This window comes from Macrotis lagotis, chromosome X (genome assembly GCF_037893015.1).
Source record: "Macrotis lagotis isolate mMagLag1 chromosome X, bilby.v1.9.chrom.fasta, whole genome shotgun sequence".
In the NCBI taxonomy this organism is placed as follows: Eukaryota; Metazoa; Chordata; class Mammalia; order Peramelemorphia; family Peramelidae; genus Macrotis; species Macrotis lagotis.
Window position 1 is genome coordinate 426,182,464 of NC_133666.1, and position 24,126 is coordinate 426,206,589.

The window sequence follows — 24,126 nt, forward strand, 5'->3', positions numbered from 1 at the left end:
AAATGACTGCTCTATGTGACAGATCATTATTAGGATATATGTGTATGCATATATGTGTGTGAATGTATGTGTGTTTAAGTGTGTGAAAATATGTATATTTTGACATAGTAATGTGGGAATTTGTAATAGGTTTTTTAAATGGTGGAAAGGGAGGAAAAGATCTGAAACTATTTTTTAAATAAAAAAAATTTTAATAGTCACAATTAGCTGCTAACATACATGTCCACACCAATCTCTGGACTTCTGGGTAACATCCTGGGAACATCCTAGTGCAAGCTATTTCAGGACTGAAATACAATGTGGGGCCTCCTTCAACTTAGAGCAGTCCCAAGTGTCATGGAAGACCATAAGGATTCCTGGACCAGAGTGTTGTAACCATGACAACAAAGGGGCTGGAAACTGCATCTTAGAAAGTGTGATTCAAGAGGACAAGAACAGATGGAGGTAGGAAGGGATTCATAGTAATCATAAGATTCAGAGCTGATGTCAAAGAAAACAAAGTTAGTTTTCCTTTGAAATTATAAAAAACCTGAATTTTTTTTTTTAAACTGGAAAGGACCTCAGGTGTTGACCACTTGGGTGAATCTTACTCATGTTGAATATTCCATTTCAAAAAATGGAAATAAAATTTTTGAGTTTAGACTTTTCATGACTACTTCAAATAGACAACCAAGAGGATTCACTTCTGTTCAAAGACCTATAACTCACATTCTAGGCAAATCAGTTGTCCTCTGTAAGAGCCTCACTTTCTCCCACTATCCTTCCCTCCATCTGCTAATACTCACAAATCTTCTCATGAAGATGCTATCCAGTTTATTATCCCTGGATAGGTTATCAATTGATAAGGTATCTGATTACTTCCAAATCAAATATGAATGTTAAATAAGTAAACATGTTTTGTTTATTAATGTTTATTAATAATACACTATTTTACAGAACCCTCTTAAGTTGTTTAAACACAACTATTACAAAAGAATACTTGGAGCAGCACTAAAGCTTTTTTTTTTAGTAATTCTCTTTCAGCTAATTGGATGGTAAAACATGCTTTCCTGTTCAATTAAATAGTTGCAACTAAATAGTTAACATTCTTTATATACCAGGGAGTGTCAGACAATTGTGCCCTACCCTCTTAGTAATTTCTTAATTTAAAAAAAAGTTTTATTTCCATATTTAGCTCAATTTGAATTTTGGAAAGAGAGGCATCATTGTCACAGAATAGAAAATGAATCCCAATCAATGCAATTTCATCAAGCCAGGTATTTTTAACCAATAATCAGATTGGTTTCTGAGCTCTTGCTAATGTGAGCTTCTTGGAAGACTCCTACATCCTCTCATTCCAGCTGTTCTATGCTGCCAGGGACTTATCTAGGAAATGAAACCCATGAATTTCCAGACCCAAACTGGAAAAAGATTAGCTCCTGTCTTGATGAGATAAATCACTTCCTATATTTCCACTCCTAGACTTCTAGCATTTTTCATAAGACTTTGGCTGTGACTAGATTTGTAAAGGGATGTCTGTAACAAAAATAATTTAGTGTATGATTCCGACTTAAAATGGTGACAGGGAAGTTGGAATCTCTTTATTTTGACCCCAGGGGTATCATTTTTTCTATCAGCTACCAGGGGCTATTCTGATGGACAGTGAATGGATCTTTGATAAACACCTTGAACTCATGAAAAGTAATCTCATGTAAAATTAAATCATCATTAAGCAATGCAAGGAAAGTGGGATATGAGAGAGAGAGAGAGAGAGAGAGAGAGAGAGAGAGAGAGAGAGAGAGAGAGAGAGAGAGAATAAGGCTGTTATGAATAATGAAGCTGTTAAGTTGACAGATAATGCACAGCTGATTCTGGGCATTAATCACCAGTTTAAAAAAACTGGCATATTTATACATTCCTCTTTCTTCTCAGGACAAATAAGTAATGCCTAGAGAGGATTTTTTTAAACTAACAAACCAACAGTGTACTAAAAGAATTGGTGCCTTCCATTTCTCTATCATCTCCAGCCTTGGTGGCCTTGGGGTGAAAGAAATTCTTCCAACACCAGCCTTAAATCTAAGCACCAGCATCTGCCTGTATCTAGGACTATTATTTATGCTGTTTATCATGAAGTATAATGTGCTTTCCATTCCTTGGATCAGCTACCACCTTCTCTTTCCTTTACCCCATGGTTTCATTACATCAGGGAGCATTCTGGTAGCAAAGCTGACTTCTAAGTCAGCAACTTCCACAGCTCTTAAAATCAGTTAAGTATTAGGAATACCCTTGAGAGTCATCCATCTAGTCAACCTCTCAGGCAATGAAGTGATTTTGGAAGAAAGCTCTGAGAGACGACCATCAAATAAAAAACTATGTAAACCTTAAAGAACCATATAAGTGCTATCACTGATAGTTTCATTATTGATACCTACTATATGTTTAAATATTTCCAGTGACAGGTTCACTACTTTTCAAAGAAATATATTCCATTGTTCTTTCAGCTATTCAATTATTAGAAAGTTCGTTTTTATGCTGATTCCAAATTAATTCAAAATTCATTTATTAAATCCTGCTATATAGAAAGTATTGCACTAATATAAGACAATGGTCACCAGCCCACAAAAATAAGTCTACTAGGATATCCAAATTTCTACCCATTAGCCCATTGGACTGAGATTTTTGAGAGTTGGAACTGTCTTTTGCCATTCTTTGTATCTCCTGCCCCAAGCTTAATGTCTGGCAAATAGTAGGTACATAAATTTATATTTTCTGATTACTTTTAGACTCTACCCAAAAATACACAGAACTTGAACAAATTTAGTCCATTACCTTCATTTTCAAGGTAGTCATAATGCTTTTAGAGATTTCTCTCTTTCAGACTAAACAGTTCTCAATTCCTTCAACCCCTCATAGTATAAGAAAGTTTTCTGACTATAATCAAGGATTCTTTACCTGGCATTTTTTTCATATTTATTAATTTTATTTTAATTATCAGAATAAAACAAGCATTTCCATAAATGGTCAATGGATATGATCAGTTTTCTAATGAAAAAATCAAAACAATTTATAATCTATGAACTCATTTTTAAATTTTGATAACTATATTTCAAATGAATTGATTTCTTTTATGATTCTTTGTATCTTTTTTTATGCATTTAAAAGTATTCACTGGAGAAGAGACCCACAGGTTTCACTAGATTACTAAAAAAAACATTAGGAACCCTTGCTTATAGATAGAAGTATCAGCAATCCCTTACAAAACAGGACAACAAAGTGGTTTGGACTTCAACTGTATCTCTGTCTTCCCCTAGTAGACTATAAACTGTTAAGTGAGCAGGGACTTACTTTTGCATTTATGGCCCCAATATCTAGCAAGGTCCCTGACACACAGTAGGTTCTAAATAGAGGTTTCTTGATTGATTTTCGCTATTTTTCTCCAGAAGAATAGCACTATTACAGCAACTTCAGTATTCCACTGGTTATGGAACAATAGGGAAGCCAAAAAAATAAACCTCGAAATTTTTACAAGGGTGAAGTAATCTGGACTTTACTCCATATTTTCTAAACTGAGCCTTGTAATTTAAAGGATATTGATATTAACAGCATTTAACTTCTTCAAACAGTACAGAAACAAGTCACTAAATAATAGTTAAGAAAAATAGAAAACTACCTTCCTCCTGATTAAACCAACCTCATCATTATCCCACTAAGCCCAATTCCAGCATCCTATTGACCTCAAATCAGAATCCTAGGAGTATCCCATAGGTTTCTACCCATAGAAATATGGATTTTTAAATACTAACATTCTCCAATAAGGGAGAATTAAAAGTGGATTTGAAAGTAGATAAATGACTCTAATTTAGATGAACACTACATATATCACAGTGGGCAAGAATCTTTTAAGAAAAGGAATAGTCCTCGTAGTGAATAAAGGGTAAGAAAAGCAAATTTTTCAGAATATCTGCTTAAAACCCAAGGCAAACCATTTAATATCACAGTAAAAACAAGTCTATATGCAACCAGTGTTGCCAAAGAGGACAAACTTTATCATTCTATGAAGATCTATAGCATCTTCTAGAAATAACACCAAAAAGGATATCACCTTCATCATAGCAGATTAGAGTGCTAAAAAAGGAAATCAAAAGATAATTGGAATAATAGGCAAGTTTGCCTTTGGAGTTCAAATTGAAGCAGGGAAGAGACTGATAGTTTTATCAAGATACATCATTGGTTTAGCAAACACTCTTTTTTTCAATATCCCAAAAGGTTATTTTTACCCATGGACAAATACCAAATGGTCAGTATTGAAACTTCGCAGACAAAGGTGAAGAAGCTTTATACAGTCAGTTGAAACAAGATCTGGAGCTGACTCTGGTTCAGATCATGAGATGCTTATTACAAAATTGGGACTTAAACTGAAGAAAGTAATGAAATTATCAGGCCATATACATATGAATTAAATAATTTCCTTTTGAATATGAAGTGGGAGTGATGAATAGATCTAAGGGATTAGATCTGGTATATTAAAGTGCCTGAAGACAGAGGTTCACAATACTGTACAGATAACAGCAACAAAAAAAGTCTTCCAAAGACAAAGAACAAGAAAGCAAACTGGCCATCTGATGAGGTTTTATAAATAGTTAATGAAAGAAGGAAGGGAAAAGGAAAGGGGAAAATATTCCCAACTGAACACAGAGTTCCAGAGAATAGGAAGGAGAGATAAGAAGGGTTTTTTAAAAAAAATAAAATACCAAGAAATAGAAGAAAACAATAGAATGGAAAAGATAAGAGATCTTTCCAGAAAATTATAGATATCAAGGGAATATTTCATGCAAAAATGGGCATGATAAAAGAAAAAAGGGTAGATATTTAAGAGAAGTAGAATAGATTAAAAAGAGGAAGTAAACACAGAACTATACAAGACATTACTTCTATTTCTTCTCCATGTACATGCCAGTAAATGATAAAGCCAATTGTCAAGATTTATGTTTTTTGCTTTGTTTTATTTTTATGTTAAGCTTCAAAACAGCTTTTACACTCTCCTCTTTCACCTTCATCAAGAGACTTTCTGATTCCTCTTTGCTTCCAGCCAGCTATATATTTGATATCGTTGTTATTTCTCCTAACAGTCTTATAACCTTGTCTACCCTGCATTTCACATGAATACATATAAGTCAAATAAATATGGTGACATTATATAATCTTATTGTAGCACTTTTCCAATCTTAAACCAATTGATTGTTCCATATTCAGGCTTAACTCTTGGTTTTTGACCCATAGACATGTTCCTCAGGAGGCAAGTAAGATGATTTGGTACTCTCTCTCTCTCTCTCTTTGAGGACTTGCCACATCTTGTTATGATCCACTCAGCAGAAGTAAATGTTGATGTTGTTTTTTCTGGAACTCCCTTGCTTTCTCCATAAAACAGCAATTTTAGAAATTTGGTCTCTAGTTCCTCTGCCTCTTCAAAAACCAGTCTTCTTTATTACTTGCTGTTATGAGGGGAGGGAGAAGGAAGGGGAGTAGGAAAATGTGCAACTCAAAATCTTACAAAAAGATGTATGTTGAAAACTATCCTTGCATGCAATTGAAAAAATGAAATAATATTTAAAAATAAAATAAAACAAAAAATAGCTTGCTCTTCTGAGAATTCTCAGCTTATATACTGCTGAAGCAGAATCTTGCTGGTAGAACTTAGCTTGCAAAATTTTAAGCATAATCATCCTAGCATGTGAAATGAACACAATTGTTCAGTAATTTGAACATTCTTTGGCATTTCCCTTCTTTAGCATGGGGACATAGACTGATCTTTCCCAGTCCAGTTGAGTTTACAATCAGTTATTCTTCAGGTTATTGTGTTAGTTACATCTTTTATACAGATAAAATTTTTCTATGAAAATATCATATAGATTATCATTTCCATTGTTTCTATTTATTTTAAAGATTTTTAGTACATGACCATGCCATGGATGTTGAACTGAGGCAAAAAATGAGGATAATCTATAAAAGTGGAATAAATGGTAAGGTACTTTGGTGTACTTTCTTCAATAACACACCAAATCAATAATGATCATAGATTGTAGGATCATGAATTTGGGGCAGGAAGGGAATTTATACTTGCCTTTATTACTTCTGGGATTTTTTTTTTGTTATATTCCTTTAAGCTCCTGAGTCAATATGCTATTTTCTTGTAATTATAGATCTTTTAAAAGACATAAAAGACATTTTATAAAATACATAAATATATAATTGCTCTAAATTTTGAGGAGTCACTTAGTATCATCTCAATTTGGTAATAAATATCTGATAAATTAAGAAGGATGGGCTCAAGTTTGAATAAGAAATGACTCTGCCAAAGTGCTATTCTAAATATTTAAGCACAGTGAAGTATTTAGGGTAATAGCTATGAATCTTGACTAGAAATCTCACTTCCCAGTTTTGCATAGAAGTTAAAATTCTATGTGAGAGGTTATCTTTACCATTGAAGACTATTATCATTTTTGCAATTTATCGTCTTCATGAGTTTACTATTTTATTCAGTAAAAAAAGATATCCGGGGCGGCTAGGTGGCGCAGTGCATAAAGCACGGCCCTGGAGTCAGGATTACCTGGATTCAAATGCAGTCTCAGACACTTAATAATTACCTAGCTGTGTGGCCTTGGGCAAGCCATTTAACCCCAATTGCCTTGCAAAAAAAACCTAAGAAAAAAGAAATCCAATATGAGGAAAAGGGACTGTTAGTAGTCTTGAGATGGCTAGATGATAGAATTCAAAGAGTGCTTAGAGCTAGAGTTTGGGTTTCCTAAAAACCTCAGACAGAGGGCCACTTAATTGGACAAGTCCCTTAAACCTTCAGTTTCCTTATCTGTAAAATGAGGATAAAAATTTCACCTACTTCCAATGATTGTTAAGAGGGAGAAAATGTAATAATTCTTGTAAAGCTCTCTGCAAACATTTAAGTGTCACATAAAGGCTATCATCATCATCATTTAGAACTTATTTTTGAACTGAATTTTGCAAATAACATATTTGAAATAAGAGATAAATAAAATATATAAATGGTCAAAAAATTTAGGCTGGTAGTTAGGAACCTAATAAGAACAATTAAATATAAATAATATAATAAAGTAATACAATAAAATATAAAATAAAATAATAGGACCTATTAAAAATAAAATAACTATTAGGTGGAAAGAATTTTAAGGTCACTCATCTGAGTCTCTAATTTGACAAAATATTTAACAATGCTTCCTCCCAAGAAATCAAAAGTTAGACTCCATAGTTCAAACCAATAGGACCACTGCCTAAGAACAGAAGAATGTTGGGCAAAAGGAGAACCTGGGACTTGGTCAAGAGATATTAAGTCACAATTCACTTCTTCACTCCAAAACTTCCTTAACTCTTGGGCTAATTCCAGTTACCCTGTGATAGAGCTGCTCTCACCAACTCAGGAATGAATCCATTTTCTAGTTGGAGGGAGATTGAGAGAGTCTGAGGCAGCAAGGTGTCCTCAGCCTGCCCCCAGAATCACTAATCCTCATTCCTGGAAAGCTGTACAATATCATTTTTCAAGCAGGGTAGCAAATTGATAGCCCTCTGAATGGGGATTCAGAGTTAGAATTCAACTGTTCTTTGCCTGGCTACGCCCCAGGGGGGCTATATAACTACTGAGTAACATCCATAAAGGAAGGAGATAGTATAATGAGCTTCTTTTAGTCTACATTCATAAATCTTTATAAAATTCTCACATCACACACTATATAAATGTGACTCTAAGGTTCGTTAAACTTGAGATAAAATTATAGTATCAGGGACTTATGTTTCCTTAGTTTCCTCTCATCAGTCTACATGGCTATGAAATTTAAGACAGGGACAAAGTTCATTAGTCAGTTATCTCTCATTCCCTCCCTGGGTTGTTATTTTTGGTCTCTATATTAAACAATGTGCAGACAAAATGCTGGCAGCTTGACCTCCATCTTGCTTGACAATAACCACAGCCGCATCCTTACTGCTAGATGCCCAAACGGCTGAGACAACACAGTTAGTGTACTTTTAGATCCTGACTCTGTTAGCTTTGGAAAGATGAAGCGGAAAGCCAAGTATGCCTCATTTAAGTGGCTATGTGTAATGCAATTCAGAAAGGAAAAAAAAAAGGTGATGACTGATTTATCCGAGCACAGCTAAGACATCTGGCCTATTGTGTATCCTCCCTACAATCAAGGGCCATAGTTTTATGGCAGAATAAAAATAAAGGATAAAGATACATGGAGCATTGTAATGGACCTTACAATAGAAGGAGGAGATGATGTCTACAATTCACTATTTATAGGCAAGTTCCTATTATTAGTAGGAATTTTATGCCAAGTTTATAAAGGGTGGACCTTTTTTAAAAAACTGACAGAGGACCAATTATAAAAATAAGTAACTACAGCTTTGGTTTGAGGTTTAAATATATTAATAAACATTTATACCAGTGAGCTATTTGAGAAGTTTATTTTAAGGATGCAAACAATCAATCACACCTCTGATTATTCCTCCCACATTGTAAACATAAAATTGCATGGGCAAAGAGGAAATCTTTGTAAAAAGTAAAAAACGTAAAAAAAAAAAGTAAAATCTGTTCTGAGTCAATGTAAGATTAATGAAGATTAGAAAATGGCATTCATGCATATTTAGGGCAATACCTTAAATATACTAAGTGTTATAGGTATGAACCATTGTAGGATGATGATGTTTGTGTCAAGAATAAAATAATAAAACAACCAATAAGTTTTACACACACATATACAAATGTAGGATTTTAGTCATTAGCAAATACAGCCATGTTTTAGAAAGACCCTCAGATGCCTTACCTGAAAAAGAAATAATCTTTGCTACAATATTCAGAAAGTAGTTATTCAAGCTCTGCTTAAAAACCTCCACATAGGGAAAAAAACCTTCCCTCCTGAGGAAGTCCATTCCACTTTTGAACAACAGTTCTCATTTTTAGCAAGTTTTCTTTAACATCAAGCCTAAATCTGTCTCTTTCAAACTTCCACCCCATGCTTTGGGTCCTACCTTAGGCAGGCAAAGAGAACAAGTTGAATCCCTCTTTCAAATGAAAAGCTTTTCGAAACTTTACAATTATCACAATATACTCTATGAATTCTCTCTCATCTCTAGGCTAAATATTCCCATTTCATAAGATCATAGATTAAAAGCTAGTAGAGAACTTAGAGACCATTCAGTCCAATGCTCTGATTTTATAGCTGTTGACCCAGAATCAAGAAGTACTGTAGTTAAATAATTGATCCAAGGTCATATGGGCAATAAGTGAAGAAGTCTCCATTTAAACCTAGGTCTTCTGGCATGAAATGCAGTACTCTCCCTGAGCCACACTATTCCATCTACCAGTCCTCATATGGCACAGACTGGAGATCATTCACTATCTTGATTTTCTCCCTCTCTAAGCACTCTGTACTCAAATGTGTAGAGAGAAAAAGGAGACAAAAAGCAAAAAAGAAGGGAAAAAACAAAGGTGAGTGAGGAGAAGGGGACAGAGACACTTTAGTATTTTAGCAGCCCTTTATACTAAAAGAATTGTGAATCATTTCTGATTTCAAAAGATATGGTGATTTAAATTAACCTAATTTGCTGAGAAGTTACTGCCAGCAAAGAGTATATTTTTTTTTATCTAGATAAACAGATGAATGGCCAAAATCCTATTCCTAAAGAAAGAGGCACCTAATTCTTATTCTTTTCACAAACAAATCTGACTTAAGGCAGCCAACACCACCACCTATTGAGAGCTCTTTTTTTCCTGCTTAGCATGCAGACTTATTTGTCTCATGCTGATACTCTCACTCCTGATTTATACTATGGTTTCCTATTGCTCTAATCATTATTAACATTATTAAGAAGAAGAAAGAAAAGCTAACATTTATATGAACTTTACAATTACACTGACCTTATTTGCAAGGGAAAAGAAGAGAGAACAATTGACTCAATATGTTAACACTATTTAGGGGAAAAAGTGTCATTTTCACATGTAATGGTCAGAACTATTGTTGAGGGAGGAATAAATGATTGCTAAGATCCCTTTTAGTTTTAATTTCCTATGAGTTGATAGGATAGCTTCAAAAACACAAAGACCTGAGTTAGTTTTAAAAATGTCTTAACATTATTTAGACTACCATATTATTATGCACCCACTATAAGCCTGGAACTGTGTTAATAGGTGATGGGAATATAAAGTCAGAAATAGAAAAAGTCCCTCAAAGAGTTTATATTCTATTGAGCAAGACAACATGTACACACACACACACACACACACACACACACACACACACATAGAAAAAAAATACAAGGTGATTTGGTAGGAAGAACACTAACATGTTTGGGTTGAGAAAAAAGAAGATCAAGAAAGTTCCCATGGAAGAAAATGAGATGAGTCTTGAAGGAAACTTTTAACTGGACAATGAGAAGGTCTAAATTCTAGGAATGAGTGAGGGTAAATGCGATTCTAGGAATGAGTGAGGGTCAATGCTAAAGCAGAGAAACAGAAAATAATGCAGTAAAATGTCAACAACAGGAAGAAAGTCAATTTGATGAGCCTGTAGAGTAAATTAAGGGGAATATTGCATAATGAAGCTGGAAAGGTAGATAGAGACCAGACTCTAAAGATTTAGATGCCAAACAGAAGATTTTATATATGTTTTTAAATATAATTTGAATTCACTAGAATTTATGAGGAAAGTAGAGACCTAGACAAACTTAGACTTCAGGAACATTCCTTTAGTAGCTGTGTAGAGGAAAGATTTAAGAATGGAAATAATATCATATAATGGAAAACAATGTTGAATTTAAAATCATAGGAATTGGGTTTGCATCTCAACTCTGTCATTTCGTACTACTATGAGACCTTGGACAAGTCACTTAATTTTTCTGTGCCTTAGATTCTTCATCAGAAAAAAGAGGCAGTTATACTATTTTAGAAAAGTCAGACATGCAACCTGCCAGCCACTGAATCAGATAAACACATAATTGAGAAATATTTAACAAAATTAACAAAAATACAAAAAATTAAATAATGTTAATTTGTGGTTTTTCTAAGTCAAGTAGTCACAGGGATCCTTTCTATAGCTTAATGACACTCAATTTTATTTGAATTTGACACCACTGTACTAAGTCTAAGTTTTTGATGAATTTAAGAGGGGGTTGGTCCTATTTTACTATACCAGGAGCAAGTGAAGGAATTGGGCATGTGTTATCTGGGAAATCTTATAATAGGTCAGGCTATGCTACAATATAGCCTCTAATAATATATTATAGTCCAGGCTATAATAACTATTTTCAAATATTTGAAGGGTTGTTCCCTGAAAGAAAAATTAGCTTATTTTGCTCAGAAAAAAGAACTAGGAGTGATGACTGAAAATTGCAGAGACAAACTTAGGCTCTATGTAAGAAAAAAACTTCCTGGTACAAAAGAGCAATGAACTTCCTCAAGAGGTAGTATGATCCACCATACAGAAAGTCTTTGAGAAGCATTTGGATGATAACTTCTTGGGAATATCTTAAATGGGATTCTTGATCAGACATGGAAGGAGAGGGCAGTGCAAAAGGAGGGGAGGGGTGGATTACATGACCTCTGAGATCTTTTCCAACTCCTATCATCTGTCATCAAGTTTCTCGGGGGGGGGGGGGGTGGTTAGATGGTCAAGTAGGCATGCTGGGAAATGGATGCAGAAGAGCCATTAAGACAAGAATATTTTATTAATGTATAAAAATTGTACAAAATGAGAATAAATAAATATTATATAAAAAATAAATCTTGGTAACATCAAAAAAAAAAAAAAAGAACTATTGCTAAAAAAAAAAAAGTAACACAGCAGCATGGCTAAGACATAGTGACCAGAAATTACCTATATTGTCTTTTGGACAGTAAAGGCCCTTATATCACAGTAGTGCTTTTTCCATTGCAAAAAACTTACATGTATATAGCACTTTACAATTACAAAGACATTTATACACATTTGCTCATGAACTACAATAACTTTGTATAATAGATAATAACAAGTATCACAGTAAGACAGACCATCAGAGAGATTTTTTTGGTTGTTTGTTTTTTATATGTATGGAGCCAAAATATCTCTCTCAGGAGAGGTACTTAATAAAAGATTAATGATTGATTACTTGTCTCTTCCTGTCACTGTCTTGGTCTGCCTTTATCTTTCTTGTTTTCACCTATTGCTCCTATTTCTTCCTTTTAGAGAATGAAAAAACTCTCAAATTGTTCCTTCTCCTTAATGGGCTTCCCACCACTATTCCTGATTTCACTAGTGGTCACTGCATTCTCACCACAAGGCCAAGGATACTGAATATTTTCAATTTTTCTGAAGGGCCTGCTTTAATTACATAAACCAAGGAGTACTAAGTGGGTAATTCTTATTGTAAAAGAGCAACTGCTTGGATGAATCTAGAAATAAATTCCTACATCATATTGGGCTAGACATAAACTTTAGTTATATTTGGTTTTCAATTGAACCTAATGGAATTTTTATGATCTCTACCTAAAAAAGGAATCTAAGAGGTCTAAAATAGAAGAACTGGACAGGGGCTATTAATTAGACTAGACTGTAAAACTTTTCTCCTTTACAACACTTCCCTTCATACAAAAGAATTTCATACAAAAGGAAAATTATTGAAAATAGGATGGAACTTCTGCATAAACATTCTTTGCCACACTACACAAAAAGAAAGTTTCTCACAGTACTGGAAGCTAATTAAATTGGTTATTGAAAAATTGCAATAAAGTAGCATCAATTTTCTAACTGGTAAACAGGGCTTGGGAAAATGGATTAAATTAAATAGCTTATGTGCCTTACAAAAATAAAAGTAGGAAAAAAACTATTCATAGATCCAAGTCAGATGAATAATTTGTGCCTCGATACACAAGTCATTTTTTTTTGTATAGAAGTTTTAGGCATCAATAATAATTTATATTGAATAGCAGATGTAGGGAAGCAGGTAGAGAGAATCAAAAAGGAATGTTAGTGCTCTGAGTCACCTTTCTCTTTGCCCAATGTCACAACAATACCTCAGAAAATGTAACAAAACAAAGAAAAGACCCCAAGACTGATGAAATGATCGTGAGTATGAATGGGAACATTTGGTCACATAATCTGCTTGCATTTCAATCACAGGTTCCAATAAGATATATTGGTATCCATCCTTCATGGGGATCATAGTAGCTGAGCAGCAACTAAGTGCTATCCTTAGAAGCCAATCAGATGGCACCACTGCTAAGTCTTGGCTTAATCACCATAATGACATGTCCTTCAGAAGTCTACATTTTTACATAAATTTTCACATAATGAAAAGGCAGTCAGGAGAACGTGATTTAAAATCCGGTCTCAAACAGCCAACAGTTACTAGCTGTTTGATCTAAGACAAATAGCTTAACTGCAATTGCCTATTCAGAAAAGAAAAGTGGGGAGAGGAGGGAGAAGAGGAAGAGGAGGAAGAGGAGGGTAAAGAAAGTTGCTGTTCCTAATATCTACAGCAGACCACAGAATTTCATAGATCCAAAGCTAGAAGGGACCAAAAATGAAAACTGTCACAAAGGACTTCTAACTAATCTCCTCATTTCAAAAAGGAGAAAATAGAAGGCCAGGAAAGTTAAATGAGTTATTCAAGGTCGCATAAGTAGTAAGGATCAGAGGAGGTCTGAAGTCAGATCCAATGACTTTAGTGTCTGTCCACTGTCCACTAACATGTTAAATCATTTCGTCCTCAAGAAACTCTAGGGCTCTGGGAGAAAGGAGGAAAAGTACCCTATCAGAATTTATTTGCTGTGTGGCTGTAGGCAAGTTGCTTACTTCTGTTTGCCTCAGCTTCCTCATATGTAGAATAATTTGGAGAAGGAAATGGCAATACCACTCTAGCAAATGGGATCACTAGGAGTCAGAACAACTAAAAAACAACTGAATGAGAATTGTACATAATGAACTGGCCCTTTTAGCAGAGCAGAATGAAAACTCATATACTCCAAGTAAAAGCTTACATTTTCTGATCAAACAAGATATCTAAGAAGGATTGCCAAATTTTATTAAAAAGGAGGGACACCACAATATCCAGCTATACTGAAGAATTGTACTTCTAATAAATTACTATGATGGTGCAGCAAAGAGACAAATTCAAATATGTGTGAACTGAAGCATTTGAACTCACTTAAAAGATAATAAAATTTCACAAAATAGCAAAGAGGAAATATATGGCTGAAATCTGATAATGAAATTTGTGATTTGTGATTCCCAGTCATTAGGGAAAAAAAGTAAAAGATTCATTAATATCTAATACCACAGAAGGAGCAAAAAACATGCTGGGGAACACAAGGGACTTTCCATTCCCAAAATTCAAAAGTCCATAACAGAACACTAAAGATTGGTCCTTCCTATAGTCAGAGTTCCCAAAATAAATGTTTTCCATTTCCTTGATTGTATGCATCAAACCTGAACATAAATATTAGCAACAATAGTGCTAATGGCTAATTAGTTGACTAGTTAACAGTTAACTAATTACTAAAATTGTTTTAGAATTCATTGAATGAAAGTAAAAAAATTAAATTAATTGTAAACAAAGAAATATTTTCAATAATTTTAGCAAAAAAATACTTTCTATGGGTCCAATGCAATTCTTTTGAAATAAAAGAATTTTAAAGAGACCAAAGTACAAGTTTAAAATACATTTAAGTAATATGTAAACCATGTCTGTATTATTACTATATGCTATGTTCAGATTTTTAGAAAAAAAACTTCAATTTGTAGAGACTTCAAAACTTTCTTCTCCAATCCATCCTCCATGTAACTACTGAATTGATAATCCAAAAGCACAGTTCTGTGTCATTCCCCTATCTGAGAAGTTCCAGAGACTTTCTTTTGACACGATAATAAAATGCAAATTCCTCTGCTTTAGGTTTAGTATTCAATTGAGCCCTTACTGCATTGCATTTTGTTCTCCATATATAATATTTGACCTCCCATCTTAAAAGGCTGTCCCCTAATCATAGAAGGCAGGTCCTCTTCACATCTGACTCATCATATCTGTGGCTACCCTCAAAACTGAACTTTGATTGCTAGTAATCTATCCCAGAAATTACTTTATGCCTATTTTGTATGTGTATATAGAAATATGCATGTATGTATATATATATATGTAGATATATGCAATTTGTTTTTCTATGTGTTATTTTAACCAATAAAACATAAAGCCCTTGAGTGCAGGAATTGAACCAATTTTATCTTTGTACCCCCTAACATTTGGAAGAGTCTGTCACATAGTAAGAGTTTTATTATTGTTGTTGTTTTTTATTTTTTGTCCTTCATTCATTCTCAAAGAAGACTATGATATCAGAGATAAGATACCATGACAAGCAAGTGAATTAGATTTGAGTGAGGGGTGCTATGCAAGGTCACTAGTCTCACTTTCTCCTCCAGAGTCATCTGAGTCTAGTGACCAGATATGAATCGGGATGACTGGAGATGGCCCTGGATATGAGGTAATCAGGGTTAAGTGACTTGCTCAAGGTCAAACAGCTAGTGAGTATCAAGTGTCAGGTCATCCTGACTGCAGAATCAATGCTCTACCTACTGTACTACCTGCAAGAATTTTATAAATATATGCTGAATTTGTTAATTAAATATTTTTCTTCTCAGATTAGGAAAATTGTTCAAGTTTTGATTTGTTTTGGTGTTTTATTCTCTTTTAGGAATCAATACTTTTACTGAATTTTAGTAGTGTTTAAATCTAGGATTATATTTTGCATTGTTTGGATAAAAGGGAGGGTTTAGGAGGAGGGAATGTAGAGGATATGCCAGACATGTGATGTCATTCATACAGGGAACATGGCAGGTATTGCTATCTACTCAATTGGAGAAATCTGTAGTCCTAAAGCAATTCCTGATGCACAATAATAAGTGACTTGCCCAAAGTTATATAGCCACAATAATGCATGGCAGAAAAAAGGTCTTGAACCCAGGTCAGTAATTTTCTCATTATACCTTTCCACCCTCTTCATAAATCTTGTGTTGGCATTTACAAACATATTGATAGCAGTTCTTTTTGTAGTGGCAAAGAACTGGGAAATGAGAAAATTGTCCATCAATTGGAAATGACTGAACAATTTATGGCATATGAACACGATGAAGCATTATTGTTCTTTAAGAAATAATGAGGGGGTGGGGTGGCTAGGTTGCACAGTGGATAGCACCGGCCCTGGAGTCAGGAATGCCTGAGTTCAAATCCAGCCTCAGACACTTAATTACCTAGCTGTGTGGCCTTGGGCAAGCCACTTAACCCCATTGCCTTGCAAAAACTAAAAAAAAAGAAGAAGAAGAAGAATGGGGTGGGGGGGAGCCAAGATAGCAGCTATGGAGGGGATTCTAAGAAACTCTCTTCCAGAATGCTCTAAATAGCTTAAAATTATGACTCAAACCAAGTTCTAGAGCGGTAGAAGCCACAGAAAGATCAAGAGAAACAATTTTCCAGACCAAGATAACTTGGAAGATCCAGGCAGAAGGGGTTGGTTGTGATCATCCACATATCAGACCACAGACCAGAAGAGCAGTCAGAGTCTCTCATAAGACAATGAAGGAATTGAGGTCTTTGGCTGGGGGTCCCAAAAAAAAGCTTGGTAAGCACACTAAATCCAGGTCATAGATTGGGGAAATGAATAAACAAGAAAAAAAATTTGACCATAGACAATTACCTTGGTCCCATGGAGTGTCAAAACACACACCCAGAAAATAACAGTCAAAGCTTCTGTATCCAAAGCCTCCAAGAAAAATAGGAATTGATCTCAGGTTATGGGAGAGCTCAAAAAAAGATTTTGAAAATCAAGTAAGGGAGGTCCAGAAAAAATTGGGAGGAAAATGAGAGTGATGCAGGAAAATCATGAAAACCAAGTCAGCAGTTTGGTGAAGGAAATACAAAAAAAAATGCCAATGAAAACAATATGTTAAAAACTAGTTTAGGTCAAATGGAAAAAGTAGTCCAGAAAGTCAATGAGGTGAAGAATGCCTTTAAAAAGCAGAAATGGTCAAATGGAAAAAGAAATAAGAAAGCTCTCTGAAGAAAATAATTCCTTTAAATGTAGAATGCAGCTAAAGGATAACTTTGTGAGAAATCAAGAAACAAGAAAACAAAACCAAAAGAATGAAAAACTAGAAGAAAATGTGAAATATCTCATTGAAAAAACAATTGAACAATTGAACTGGAAAACCAGTCCAGAAGAGATAATTTTAAAATTATTGAGCTACCTGAAAGTCATGACCAGGAAAAGAACCTGGGCTTAATTTTTAAAGAATTTCTCCAGGGGAAACTGCCCTGATATTCTAGAGGCAGAATAGAAATTAAGGGAATCCACCAATCACCTCCTGAAAGAGATCCCCCCAAAAAACTCCCAGGAATATTATAGCCAAATTCCAGAACTCCTAAGTCAAAGGGAAAATATTGCAAGCAGCCAAAAAAGAAACAATTCAAATGTCAAGGCACTACAATCAGGATAACACAGGACTTAGCAGTTGTCTACTTTAAGGGCTCCTAGGACTTGGAATATAATATTGCAAAGTGCAAAAGAGCTTGTATTACAATAAAGAATCAATTCCCCAGCAAAACTGAACATCCTCTTTCAGGGGATAAGATGGATATTCAATGAAAGAAGGGAATTTCAAACTTTCCTGTTAAAACAGCTAGAGATGAACAGAAAGTTTGATCTCAGGGAAAGCATAGAAATGGTGGCTGGGAAGGACTGATTATGGGGGCTTTAATGATGTTGAACTGCATGTATTCCTGCATGGGAAACTGATAACTCATGTGAACTTTCTCATTTATAAGAGAAGTTAGAAGGAGGATATATAGACAAGGCACAGGAGGGAACTGAATATAATGGTATAATATAGTATAAACATGGAGTCAATGGGTGATAAAGGAAAGTATTGGGAGAAAGGGAAAGGAGAGTTAGAATGGGCTAAGAAGTTTCACAAAAATAAAGAATCAAGAAAGTTCTTGCAATGGAGTAGAAGGGGGAAGGTAAGGGAGAATGAGTAAGCCTTCATTCTCATCAGAAATAGCTCAGAGAGGAAATAACATATATACATACTAAATAGGGTATAGATATCTATCTTACCCTAGAGCAAAATGAGAGGAAAGGGATGGGAGAAGGGGAACAGGGGGAGGGGAAGGGAGGAATAGGTGATAAAAGAGAGGGAAAATCGTGAGAGCAGGTACTCAGATATAACACACTTTTTTTGCAGGGGAGTAGGGTTGGGTGACTTGGCTGAGATTGCAGGGCTGGGTGATTGTTGGGTGTCTGAGGCCAAATTGGGCTCAGGTCCTCCTGGTTCACTGGCCAGTGCTCTGTTTGCTGTGCCATTTGGCTGGCCTACAACATATATTTGAGGTGTGAATGGAAAGAGAAAATAGATTAAATGGGAGTGGGGAGGAATAGATGGAGGGAAATACAGTTAGCAATAGCAGCTATGGGAAAAAAATACTGAAGCAACTTCTCTGTTGAACTTGTGATAAAGACTGTGATCCATCCCAGAGTCAGAGCTGATGTTATATGAACATAGACTGAAGTACAATTTTTTTCCTTTTTTTTCTCAACTTTATTTTTTATTGGATTTCCTTGTCTTTGTCAGGGGGGTGATTATGTTTACTTTTACAACAAGACTATTTTAGTAATGTGTAAATAAATAAATAGAAATAATGAGGGGGGTAGGACTTCAGAAAAATCTGGAAAAACTTGCATGAATTGATGTTGAATAAAGTGAGCAGAACCAAGAGAATATTGTACACATTTACAGCAACATTGTGTGATGGTCAACTGTGACAGACTTAGTTCCTCTCTACTGTTCAGGTCTCAAGAACAATTCTAAAAGACTTGTAATGGAAAATGCCATCTACATCCAGAGAAAAAATTTTGGAGTCCAAAAACAGTTAAATCATTCTATTTTCACTTTTTTAAAATTTTGTTTTATTTTTTTCTTTTATTTTTTCATGTTTTTCCCTTTGGTACTGATTCTTTTTTCACAACATGACTAATATGGAAATATGTTAAACATGATTGTATATTTATAACCTATATCAGGTTACCTCCTGTCATGAGGAGGGAAGGAAGGGAGGAAGGTAGAAAAATGTAGAACTCAAAAGCTTACAAAAAGGTGAATGTTGAAAACTATCTTTACATGAAATAGAAAAAATAGAATAACATTTTAAAAAATAATCTTGTGTTGAAAAGCTCAAGTCTTACTAAAGTCTTTTCATTCTGCCAATTTCAATAAGTCTATGTCCCATTGCAGAATAATTGATAGGAACAGCTCCTGCTGCCAAGTCTCTCTGAAAATCTTTTCTTATTTCCTGAGGATTATAGGGCTATTCTACAAGAATATTTTGTCAGTTCTTTGCATAGTTGTTTTTCAACAACATGTTGCTGTGTGCTTTTTGTGAGACTAATACTATTTCATTGTGAACTTCAAGGATCCTTGAAATACTTATCTTCTCCACCCCCAATAGTTACTGTAATATTTCTAACAGTTCCTGCTATACTCTTTAAGAACTATCAATTTTACACATTTCCTTGAAGTAATATCCATCCTTGAAACCACAAAAACAAAAACTATAAGAAAAGAAAGCAATGAAAGATATCTGGTTCCATTTGGTCAGGGTCACTTACATGATCTCTACTACCACAAAATGAAATTATATCAAAATCACTGTTTGTTCCAATTAATTTGTAGATCACCACATAACTCACCCCAGAGATCATCTAACCTATGCTCTTCATTTTACAAATAAAAAAAAAATGAGACCCAGAGAGGCTGAGTAATTTTCCCAAGTCCATAAACTACTTTTCCTAATTAAGTGGCAAAATTGGGTTTCAAATAAACAACCTTTGACTTCAAATAGATAAACCAGGTCAGAAATCAGGTCCTATTAATTGTGGCTTCTTCCACCTCTCCCCAGAGTCAAACAATTTCCAAACCCAGTCTTACCAACCCTTCATTATGTTCTTCCCAGCCATTTCCATTCTTCCTCCAGAGTCAGGTTCAGGGGATCAGGGCTTTGCCCAGAGTTGAGCAGAGGATTACAACAGCAGGTGGGCATTATTTAGCAGTGTAGAAACTACAAATGTTAGTCACATAATTAGCAATAACAATTAATTAAAATAGAAACAACCAGATGGCAGATCTATCCCCAACCCCTTCAATTGCAGGCAGGTAATCTTTTGTCCCAAGAGCACAAATTTCTGGATACTGCTGTGATATCAGTGCCTTTTAAATCCACTGCCCTACCAAGTTCTGGATTCTGTTTATCTACCTATTTGATATTTCATTTTATCTACCTGTTTGATATTTCTGCCCCTTCCTTGAGGAAGAAACTCCCAGCTATGATCTTTACTACTTTCCTAACCAGGAAAGAAGGAATCTATATCATGGAACCATAGTGTGCATATAAAAGGGTTATGATTTCATGGGACAGGATCATAAATCTAGAGGTAAAAGATATCTCATTGGCCAAAGAATTCAAGCCCTCTCATTTTACAGGTGAGGAAATGGAGACAAGCAAGATGTTAAATGAGTTGTCAAAGGTTACACTGTTGGTAAGCAACACAGTCAAAATTTGAATCCATGTCTGATGACTACAGAGAGGATGCCTTTTCCAACCAAGAAGCCTTCCTGTCAAACATATGAGATTTACATGTACTGAACATTAGTTTCCCCAAAAACTAGCTCATCCTTTTGACTTCCCTATTTCTGTTGAGACTCCACCATTCACCTTTGTTTCCTTTATTTGAAGCCTGGGGGTTATCTTTGATGGTTTCTTAACCCTTACCTCTCATACCCAATCTGTTGCCAAGTCCTGTCATTTTCAGGCCTGTAATATCTCTTACATCTGTTTTCTCCTTGATAATCTTTTTTTTTTAATTTGATTTATTTAAAGCAATGGAGTTAAGTGACTTGCCCAAGGTCATATAGTTAGGCAATTAAGTGTCTGAGGTCCGATTTGAACTCAGGTCCCCCTGACTCCAGGGCCAGTGCTCTATACACTGTGCCACTGTACCATCTACTTTCCCCCTCCTCGATAATCTTAATGGGACCACCCTAATTTAAACTCATGTTCCCATTCACCTGAATATGACTCTATTCCTTTTCCACACCACTACCAGATTTATCATATACAGAGATTTGGTCATATCCTCCCTTTGTTCAAAAATTTGAATCCTGGGGGACAGAGCCAAGATAGCAGCGAGAAGGTAGGAATTCCAAGAAATTTGATCCCCAAAAAACTCTAAACACTGTCAAATTATGACTCTAGCTAAAATTTAGAAGGGCAGAAACCATAGAAAGACTTAGTGATACAATTTCCCAGTCCAAGACAACTTAGAAGATCCACAGGAAAGGTCTGGTTCACTGGGACCAAGGGTTGGAAAGAGTTGCCTTGCAGCCAGACCAGAGTAAACCAGTTCCAGACTTCCAGGAACAGCCCATAGGGCACCTGGGTCCCTAGGGACACCTGGGACTGTGGCAGAGGGGCCAGTTTCCAGACTTCTTGGCCCAGGGATCACCAGGGACAACCTGAAGGGGTAGTAAGAGAACTCTGCCACACTAGATTGAGTGCAGAGTGGAGGGCCAACCTCAGAACAGCCCTGCAGTGAGAACTTGCAGTAGGAATCAGCAGAGTCACCCAGCACTTCCAGAGCTCCCAAACCAAGGAGAACTCTGCAGTCTCTCTGGGGCAGGACTCTGCTGTTTGCCCACACTCAGATCCAGATTGCAGTTTGGGCCCCCACAACACCATAGTGGAATAGGAATCCTCCTCACAGCTCCAGGACAGAGTAGAGGGCCTGTGGTCATCCACAGACCAGAACACAGGCAAGAGCCTCTAATAAGACCTTGGAGTAATTGAGGACCCTGTGGAGTGTCCCAAAACTCCCCCAAAGCCTTGGATGCTTGGTAAGTCAGTCATAGGCTGGGGAAATGAGCAAACAATAGAAGAAAGAAGAATCTGATCATAGAAAATGACTTTGATCCCATGGAGGATCAAAATACACTCTCAGAAGAAGACAAAGTTGAAGTTTCTGTATCCAAAACCTCCAAGAGAAATAGAAAATGGGCTCAGGCTATGGATGTTCTCAAAAAAAGACTTTGAAAAGCAATTAAGGGAGGTGCAGGAAAAATTGGGAGGAGAAATGAGAGTGATGCAGATAAATCATGAAAACCAAGTCAGCGGCTTGGTGAAAGAAATACAAAAAAGTACTGATGAAAATAACATGTTAAAAACCAGTTTAGGCCAAATGGAAAAAACAACCCAAAAGGCAAATGAGCTGAAAAATGCCTTAAAAAGCAGAATTGGTCAGCTGGAAAGGGAGATCAAAAAGTTCTCTGAAGAAAATAACTCCTTCAAATGTAGAATAGAGCTAAAGGAAGCTGATGACTTTGGAAGAAATCAGGAAGAAATAAAACAATACCAAAAGAACCAAAAAGTAGAAGAAAATATGAACTATCTCATTGGAAAAACAACTGGCCTTGAAAACAGATCCAAGAGAGATACTTTAAAAATTATTGGACTACCTGAAAATAATGGCCAGGAAAAGAGCCTAAACTTCATTTTTCAAGAAATAATACAAAATTTCTCTGAGATCCTAGAAGCAGAGGATAAAATAGAAATTGAGGGAATTCATCAATCACCTGCTAAAAGAGATCCCAACAGAAAACCTTCCAGGAATATTATAGCCAAATTCCGAAACTCTCGAGTAAAAGAGAAAATACTAAAAGCTTTCAGAAACAAATAGGTCAACTGCCATGCCTCTATAGTCAGGATTACACGGGATCCAGCAACATCTACATTAAGGGCTCATAGGGCTTGGAATATGAAAGGCAAAAGATCTTGGTTTACAACCGAGAATCAACTACCCAGCAAAACTGAACATTCTCATTCAGGGGAAAAGATGGACTTTCAATAAAATGGTACTTTCAAACTTTACTATTGAAACAACCAGAGCTGAACAGAAAATTTGATCTCTAAATACAGGACTTGGGGAGGGGGGACCATAGAGAGGGTGGAGGAGAAGGACTAATTATGAGGAACTTGATGATATTAAACTGTATATATTCCCACATGGGAAGAAGATACTGATAACTCACATGAATCTTCTCATTTATAAAAGTAGTTAGAAGGAGTTTATATAATATGGTATAAAGATAGAGTCAATGGGAAATAAAAGAAATTACTGGGAGGAAGGGAAAGGAGAGGCAGAAGGGGCAAAGACATTTCACATAAAAGAGTCAAGAAAAAGCTTTTGCAATGGAGTAGAACAAGGGAAGGTGAGCCTTCATTCTCATCAGAAATGGCTCAGAGAGGAAATAACATAAACACTTAATAGGTTATAGAAATATATATTATCTTGGAGAAAAATGAGAAGAAAGGGATAGGATAAGGGAGAATGGGGGGATGGAAGGGGGGAGTAGGTGGTAGAAGAGAAGGAAGATCATGGGAGAGGGTACTCAGATACAGCACGCTTCTTAATAGGGACAGGATGAAAGGAGAGAGAGAATAGAATAAATGAGAGTGGGGAGGAATAGAGTAGAGGGAAATATAGCTAGTAATAGAAAGTGTGGGGAAAATATTGAAGTAACTTCTCTGGTGGACTTATGATAAAGGAAGCAACTCACCCCAGAGACAGAGCCATTGAAATCTGAACAGACTGAAGTACACTTTTTTTCTCTTGCTATTCTTGAGGCTTCTTTATCTTTTTTTTGGGGGGGGGCAGGTTATGCTTACTCTCACAATAAAATTATTGCAATAATATAAAATAAATAAATGAAAAAAATTTGAATCCTGACTAAAAATCTCACTTAAAAGATGATGGGAATGTTGCTAAGTCATGCAATGGATAGAGCATAAGGCCTGGAGTCAGGAAGGATACTTTTCCTGAGTTCAAATCTGTCCTCAGACCTTTAGTAGCCATGAGACCCTGGACAAGTCACTTAAGTCTTTTTGCTTCAGTTTCCTTATCTGTAAAAATGATCTGGAGAAGGAAATGGCAAAGCATATCAGTATATTTTCCAAGAAAGCCCCAAATGGAGTCACAGAGTCAGACTCAAAAGA

The 24,126-nt window shown here is 35.6% G+C and overlaps 1 protein-coding gene across 5 annotated transcripts in view; it reads right to left on the reverse strand.

The window, feature by feature from the left end:
• LOC141497715 (lipoxygenase homology domain-containing protein 1-like) overlaps positions 1-24,126 on the reverse strand; it is a 710,463-nt gene that overhangs the window by 661,721 nt on the left and 24,616 nt on the right. The window contains exon 1 of one of the 5 annotated variants that reach the window (XM_074200483.1): positions 20,010-20,123. The exons of the other annotated variants lie outside the window; for them this stretch is intronic. The gene's annotated coding sequence lies outside the window, so the exon portion shown is untranslated. Of the gene's footprint in view, positions 1-20,009; positions 20,124-24,126 lie in introns of those variants that run through there. 5 annotated transcript variants of the gene reach the window in all.